The sequence below is a fragment of the Lathyrus oleraceus genome, chromosome 2 (assembly GCF_024323335.1).
Source record: "Lathyrus oleraceus cultivar Zhongwan6 chromosome 2, CAAS_Psat_ZW6_1.0, whole genome shotgun sequence".
NCBI lineage: Eukaryota > Viridiplantae > Streptophyta > Magnoliopsida > Fabales > Fabaceae > Lathyrus > Lathyrus oleraceus.
Genome location: NC_066580.1, coordinates 34,153,021 through 34,160,997, shown reverse-complemented (window position 1 = coordinate 34,160,997; position 7,977 = coordinate 34,153,021).

Sequence of the window (7,977 nt, the reverse complement as noted above, 5' to 3'; positions counted from 1 at the left end):
TCTTCTAGAGTAACACCTTTGTGAGAGACACATCACATATTCACCCAAAACCTTAAGGTGATAGGTGGGTGATTCTATGACTTATAAATGCTCAAGTCTCCATATTTCTAACCAATATGATACTATTACCCACACTACTCACACTTGATACATTCTCAACAAATCTGAAGCTGCTTTGAGGCGGTACATTGACATATTCAGGAAAATGGATTTCAAAGTATGACGAGCAAATAAAGGATTGCACTTTTGGATTTTTAGAAACGTTTGAGGTCACATTTATGTTTCCAGAGAAGTTAGTTTTGAAAGACATGGTAATATTGGGTGTCATCCTTAATCAAGCCCAACCATACCTCAATTAAGAGAAAAACATGCTATATGAAGATGTCGAAAGAAACAAAACCTCAAGAAGTGGTAGATTTTCCGAGTATGACCCGTTAAACACTTCAAGAGAAGTGGTAGATCTTCAAAGAGGCTAGAGTGAAATATCCATATCTTGTAAAAGAGTCAACATAAATTAACAAGTCTAAATTTAGGATATTCAAACATTGATGAGGGGGTAATTTGAAGAATGCGACTGAAGAGTTGATTAAAAAGGAATACTTGGTAGATACACCAAGTGTGATGAATGGAAATATGAATACAAGAGACAAAGAGATTCCCCCTAGAATTCTAGAAGATGAAGTGATTCACCAAGAAGAAAGCACTTTCTTTTTTAGGTTGAGGCACTGCCTAAATAAATAATTAAGACAACTAAAGGAACCGATATAGGGATCAAAGAAGAATATGAAGACCGAAGGGGGAAGTGATTTCTCATAGTGTACGTCACCAAGGGCTATCACTATATTGCTTTCATCACTGAAGGGTTCTCGTACCCCAAGACACCACTCATTGGTATTGTGAAGAGAAAGATCATATAGTTGATCATAGTGGATAAGAAAGGATAAATGTCGGTAGATGAGAAGACAAAGCAAACCATTATGGAATTTCAAGGACAATGAGGAAGTGGGTGGCATTCTCAATGATACTGGTTCACATGTGATTACATCCACCTTAACAAATTTTGACGTATCAAATATCTTTATTGACCGAGGAAGTTCATATGACATCATTTATGCCGAACTTTTTGAAAAGTTAGGCTCAAATAAGGAGAACTTATCACCCTGCATGAGCATGAATTTTGAAGCATTCAATGGTTTTGTAACCCGTCATTGGGGTTTCATAGATATTATGGTAACTTTCTGTGAAGGAAGAGAAGCCAATACAATGGATGTTCTATTTTTAGTGGTTCCATGTAAGAGATTTTACAATCACGTCTTCGGAAGGAAATTTCAAAAATTTCTTGGAATTTCATAGATCAATGGATATGAGTCATTAAGAAAATATTTCCTAATGATGAAAAATACAACATCCATCTTGAACCAGTGATGGTTTATGTCAAACACGTAGAAATTGAATTATTCACAAAGCCTTGAAGTAGAATATGTACATGACTTCCTTCTAGAATACGGAGAAGGTAAAAGAGGCATACTTGCCTAGATAACAGCTCTAGACGTCAATGTCGCAGACTTCCATGCACATCTAGAGGAAGCTATATCTGATAACGAGCATGATTCAGAGAAACCTCTATATATCACCGATAGAATAAATATGTTGAGGCCGATCAATAATAATGATTTCATATCCATCTAGATCGACGAAAACCCAACAAGAGTAGTGAACATTAGAGCTAACCTTCCAAGTTCTATCAAGGAGGAATTCACGAGGTGCCTTGAATCCAATGTTGTTCTGTTTGCCATTTCCCTAAAAGGAGATGTCTGACATCGATCTGAGCATGCTTATCATCAGCTAAATATTAATCTTTTTGTCTGGTACGTGTCTTAGAGGAGACACTATTTGTAACACCCTAAACCCCAAAAATACTTAATTAAATAAAAAAATATACATTTTTCATATTTATGCAGCAATGATGTTCCATATCTCCCTCAAATAAACATGCTTCTAAAAAAACTTTATAACAATGCAATAGAAATTCAAGTCATTTTATCTCAACTGAAAACATCTCAACATAATTAAATAAATTCATAAATCTCAGAAAATAACAAATAACGAAACTCATCTAGATGTTACACTATTAGAGCTACACCGCATGAAACTAAACTCAAAAGAGTAAACATAAAGAAGTTGACATCTATGTCAATCCTTCACAACAAGCAACATCTATTGTTGTTCTACATGAGTATCTTCAATACCAGCATAACGAGCAACACAACAACAAAGGGGGGGGGGGGGAGAATAACCTCATAGATGTTATCAGTGTATTAAACAACAAAGGTAGTTTTCAAATAACAATAACATCAACACACATATATTAATTCTCACACACAATCAATTACAATATAAATGAAATGCTAAGTCTTTCTCAATATGCATGTGGTACTAAGGTTTGGATGTCAGAGTTATGTTACTGAAATATCCATGTCTCTAGTTCCTCTCCGAACTGGGTTCCTCTCTGAACCTGAGACCGTCATTGGTTCCTCTCCTGAATCATGACCTTGTCGACCGAAGTCCTAACTATCTCTGATATACATGAGTGCATGAAAATCAACAACAATTTCAAAAACACATACTCAACAAAAAAAAACATTCACATCTCATACGTAACAAGGTTCCTCTCTAAACCCACAATTTTGCTAATCTAAGGCTAACTATGTAGTTCCTCTTTGAACTACTTAACTCAAAGCATATTATACAGATATAACTCACTCATATAATCATATAATATTCAAACATACTCATTAACAGGGAAAATTATTATCATGTCAGTCGACAATATGGGTAAAAAATAATTACTCACGGACAAACTCTAGCCTTATCAAAACAACTATGGACCTATTAGATTACTCAAATTTTACCTCAAACAACTCAATAGTTTGACTGTAAATAACTCAAAAACTCAATTTTAACTCTTTTGGCTTATCAACGTTAAACAAATAAAAATATAACTAAAAAAGCAGCCTTATAATGCCCAAAAGGTTTCAAACTCAACTTATGTGTATCATATATCCTTAACTTCAACTCTAAACAACTCATAAATAACTCTGACAACTCTATCAACTCTAATGTAACAAATCTGACTCTTAAATTTATCAAAAAGGCAACGAAAGGTCACCGAACTCAAAATTACTCGATGTATTGGACAAGGAATTTGAAACCGTTAAACCGCCGTCGAACCAGCCCGTCAACGACCCGCCCGCGCCACCGCACGCTCTTGCTGATTGCAGCTACCGCCTTTGTGTTGCGTCCCGTTTCTAACATTGAACCACACTCGCGCTGCTATGACCTCGTGTCGTGCGCACTTTAGTGTTGCTTCAGCCTCTCATCACGCGCCTTGCCTTCCCCCGACCAGGCGCTACATCGCGCTACCGCTCTGCTTTTATCGTTGATGATTATGCGCGGCTTCTGCCGCCACTGATGCTCCACCGCATTTCTTCTTTCCTCCGAATCTATTTTATTTTTATTTTTTCCTGTTAATTTTATTTTTCAGAGAAAAAAGACCATTTGGAGTTTTCTGGCTTTTTAATAACTTTTGTCCAATAATACAGATAAATTATATACCATAGTCCAAGTATTATAATTTTGCCTTATAGTGTAATCACAGTGCATCATACAACAACAATGCATCGATAAGGTAAAAAGGCTAAAACAATACAGGCATAACGCATTTGACAAGGATTCAAGTAAAACAATACAATAATACTCAAGAATCAATCAGAAGAGTTTAAGGAAAACCCTTTGGCCACAAACATACAACATAAATATATAATTTAGAAGAAAAATATTGGAGGATAAGAATCTCTCACTATCTGACTGCATAAACACCCACATTTGAATAGTTTCCCTTTTACCTCGAAATTGCATATTAAGAACTATTGGCCTTTGGGATCACCTCTCTTCCTTCTATGATCGCTCTAGCTTTCTGCGTCTTTTTCCAACTTTTCTCAATTTCACGATCTCATTAAACTCTTCCTCACTTTACTATTTATTTACCCTAGTTATCCCAATTTTCCTTTCACCCTCAATTGTCTTCACACCCCTCACTCTTACTATTTTTCTAAAATTTAAAATTCTACTATTTAATTAAAATAAATAATTTCTAATTTTTTTTCTTCCACTTTGACCACACACCGTCAGTTCTTACTTAATTCACCACTCAGTCCTTAATAAAAATTCTATTTTCCTCCATACTCTAAAGTATCTCTAATATTAATTAAATTAAATAAATTACCAATATTTCAAATAAAAACATATATCATTCAAATAAATAAAATAAATTTATATATATATATCAATTAAATAAATAACTAAAGTTGGAATATTATAACTCTCTCCCACTTAAAAAGATTTTCGCTTTCGAAATTACGTGACGCAAACAGCTCTAGATAAGACTCTCATCTAGCTCTCTAGCTCCCACGTCACGCTTCCTCTAGCAGGTCCTCCACATACTAACTTCACCAGAGCAATCTCTTTACCTCTCAAATGATTCCCAAAAATTCAAACCAACCAACTCACCTGTCTTACTTTTGATTCAAATCCCTCTCAAGAAACACACTATGAATAAATACCATTTTTCAAACACACAACAAAACTAAAACGTTAATAAGCTTGAGTTGCAATCGTTACCAAGTTTGTGATGTCGAAACTGAGTTGTTGTAGTGTTGATTTTGAAAATGAAACAAGAGGTTTAGAAAAAAATTGTGGTTGAAACTTTATGGAAGGAGCTGAGTTGTGAGTGTAGAGGATGGAAGGATCGGGAGAAAATGAAATGAGAAGAAAGTTGTGAGTGGTTGTTTGAGAAGGGGTAGTTGTGTGAGTTTGGTTTAGGTTAAAGAGAGTTGAATGTGATTTTGGAAGAATTTTTAGGGACTGCTAGCTTAGAAAAACAAGGGGTGATGGTGTTCTATTTATAGGGCAAACACATGGGTTGGTGTGTGTGAAGTTTTGGGTTTACTTGTGGAAAAAAAATGAAAGTTATCGTTGTTATATGTGCAGGTGTAACCGGTTACCATGATTTGGGTAACCAGTTACCCATACGAAAGTTAACGCTGAAGGCCTGTTAAGAGCAGGTATAATCGGTTACCATAATTTGGGTAACCGGTTACCCATGCAGAAATTAGCCTTGGATGTTTGTTAAGAATAGGTGTAACCAGTTACCATGATTTGGGTAACCGGTTACCAGAATCCAATTTGTAATTTTTTGGCTATATTATATTTTATTTGAAGTGACATCAGGAAACCCTAGTTTTCCTCAGGTATAATCACCATGCTTTTAGTCCATGTAACATGCATTTGGTTGTGAATGCTAATGCAAATATGGTGATGAAAAGATGAATGTATGCATGTGTAGTAGGGTCATGGACAGATAAAAGTTGTACATGGTAGGATAAATTTTGGGGTACGACAAAGTCTCTAAGGATGAATTCACCATTCACCATAGTTCTTTGAAGATGTACCAAGATTTGAAGAATAGTTTATGGTGGTCTGGGATGAAAAAAAGACATTGCAGTATATGTGGCCAATGTTTGGTTTGTCAACAAGTGAAAATTGAGCAACAGAGGTCGGGTGATATGTGTTGGGGCAGTTTTTCACTAGGGAGCATTGAACATTGTGAGACTTCTTCTTTTAGAGCAAAACCTTTGTGAGAGACACACCACATATAAAATCCAAAACCTTAAGGTGATAGGTGAATGGGCTCTCTCACTTATAAATGCTCAAGTCTCCACATTTCCAACCAATGTGGGACTAATACCCACACTACTCACACTTGCTACATTCTTAACACTCCCCCTCAAGTGTGAGTCCACAATACTCCCCCTCAAGTGGAAGCTCTTCTTACTTCCACAAACTCTTGTAACGCACGAAACATTTCTTACTCACCACCATTGTGGCGCCGTTAATACTTTTCAACTGAACGTTTCTCACTCACCATCCTTGTGGCACCCTTGACTTTCAATACAAGTAAGTCGGTCCCTTTCTCGAACCAAAGGCTCATGATATCATATGTTAGGGAATTTTTCAATAGGGAGCATTGAACATTGTGAGACTTCTTCTTTTAGAGCAACATCTTTGTGAGAGACGCACAACATGTTCACCAAAAACCTTAAAGTGATAGATGAATAAGTTTTCTCTTACTATAATGCTAAAGTCTCCACACATTTCCAATCAATGAGGGACTATTACCTACACTACTCATATTTACTACATTCTCAACAATATGCTACAACCATTAGAAATTGCCAAGTGAAAATGAAAAATGATATATATATATATATATATATATATATATATATATATATATCTATATATATATATATATATATATATATATATATATATAGATATATATAATCTATATATATATATATATATATATATATATATATATATATATAATATTCACTTTTTTTTTGTTGGTGAAGCAAATCCTATATATATTGGAGAGTCTAATATATATTATAGTCTAGTGATGCAAAACATTCATTTAATATGGTCAACTTAATAGAGTTTAAGAAAAAAATTGGAGAAATCATTAATATGAATTATAGAAAGAGAACTAAAGATTAGAGGCTTTGATAAGTCGGACCTTTGATTGAACAAAACTTCTATTTATTTTCCACTGAAAGCGGCCAAAAAAAATGCAACAAACAAACAACAAAAAGTTACAATTTTTTTTTATATTTAATGCAACAAACAAACAACAAAAAAGTCATCATGAAGAAGGATCAACAAGTTCAAAAACTCACGTGATTATTCTAGTAGTGGAAAAGCATTAGGTGGCCAAAAAGAATTCATATTCAAGCCCTAAAGAAAGAGGGTTTGACTAAAAAATGTGTTTTATTCTATTTGATTATGTGTTTTGAGTTGTGTATTTGAAAGGAGTATCATTGGTAATTATCTACTACTACTTTTGTTATTAATTTGAGAATTATTTAAATGTGTTTGTCTATTATGAAAAGAGACCGATGAATGTTCTTGCAACTATGATATTTTGGATTGAATGCTTTTGTGGTTCTATTAGGCTGAAGAATTAATCTCTAGGATCGAAGTTGAATTGATTTCGGCCGATCTTAATCTAGAAAACTAATTAAAATCCTATGGAGTATTGTTCAATTAGTTAAAATTTTTGAATAACTTTTATTAGATAAATTATTTATTGATATTTTTAGTAACCACATGGAAACAATTGATTTTATATTGACATTTATATAGTAACCTTTCATCGAATGATAGTCTTTGCCTAATCAGTAAAATTTATGTAATGGAATATATGCAATTATGTCAATAAAAAATGCAGCATATTAAAGCTTTATTTTCATCCTGCATCATACTAATCTGGAACCTATCATATATATGAAATATAGTTATCAAAATAAAAAAAATAAAATGCAAAAATCATAGAGAACTTTCAATGCACACTAGAGTTATAACAAATATTTAGTTGAAAATTCAAATTCTATGTATTGTAATCGATAAGACTTCAAAAGTCTATTCATTTCAACAATCAATCATTTAATCAATTGTATTAAAGCTCCTAATCGATTAGGGTAGGATCTAATTGATTAGAAACCTCCTATAAGAGGTCATTCTACTTTCCTCTTCTTTCATCACTTAAATTTTCTTCTTTTATCGTACTTGTTATTTGTTTTCCTTTACTATTTATTGTTACTATTTATTGTGAGCTATACCATCATCACCTATGGCACTCAAGAGAATCAAAACCTCTTCTTGCAACCTTTGAGTTTGATTACTTCTCATCATCGGTTCAAGATAACTCTTTCAACAAGTATTTTTTTCAATCACTTTGTTCTTAAACTGCTCTTTGTCGATGATATCTATTTTAAAAATTTTGAATTTTTTTTATGCATTCAACCAAACTAAACTCAAAGAAATCATCTGCAATAAACCAAAAATAGTGTATCC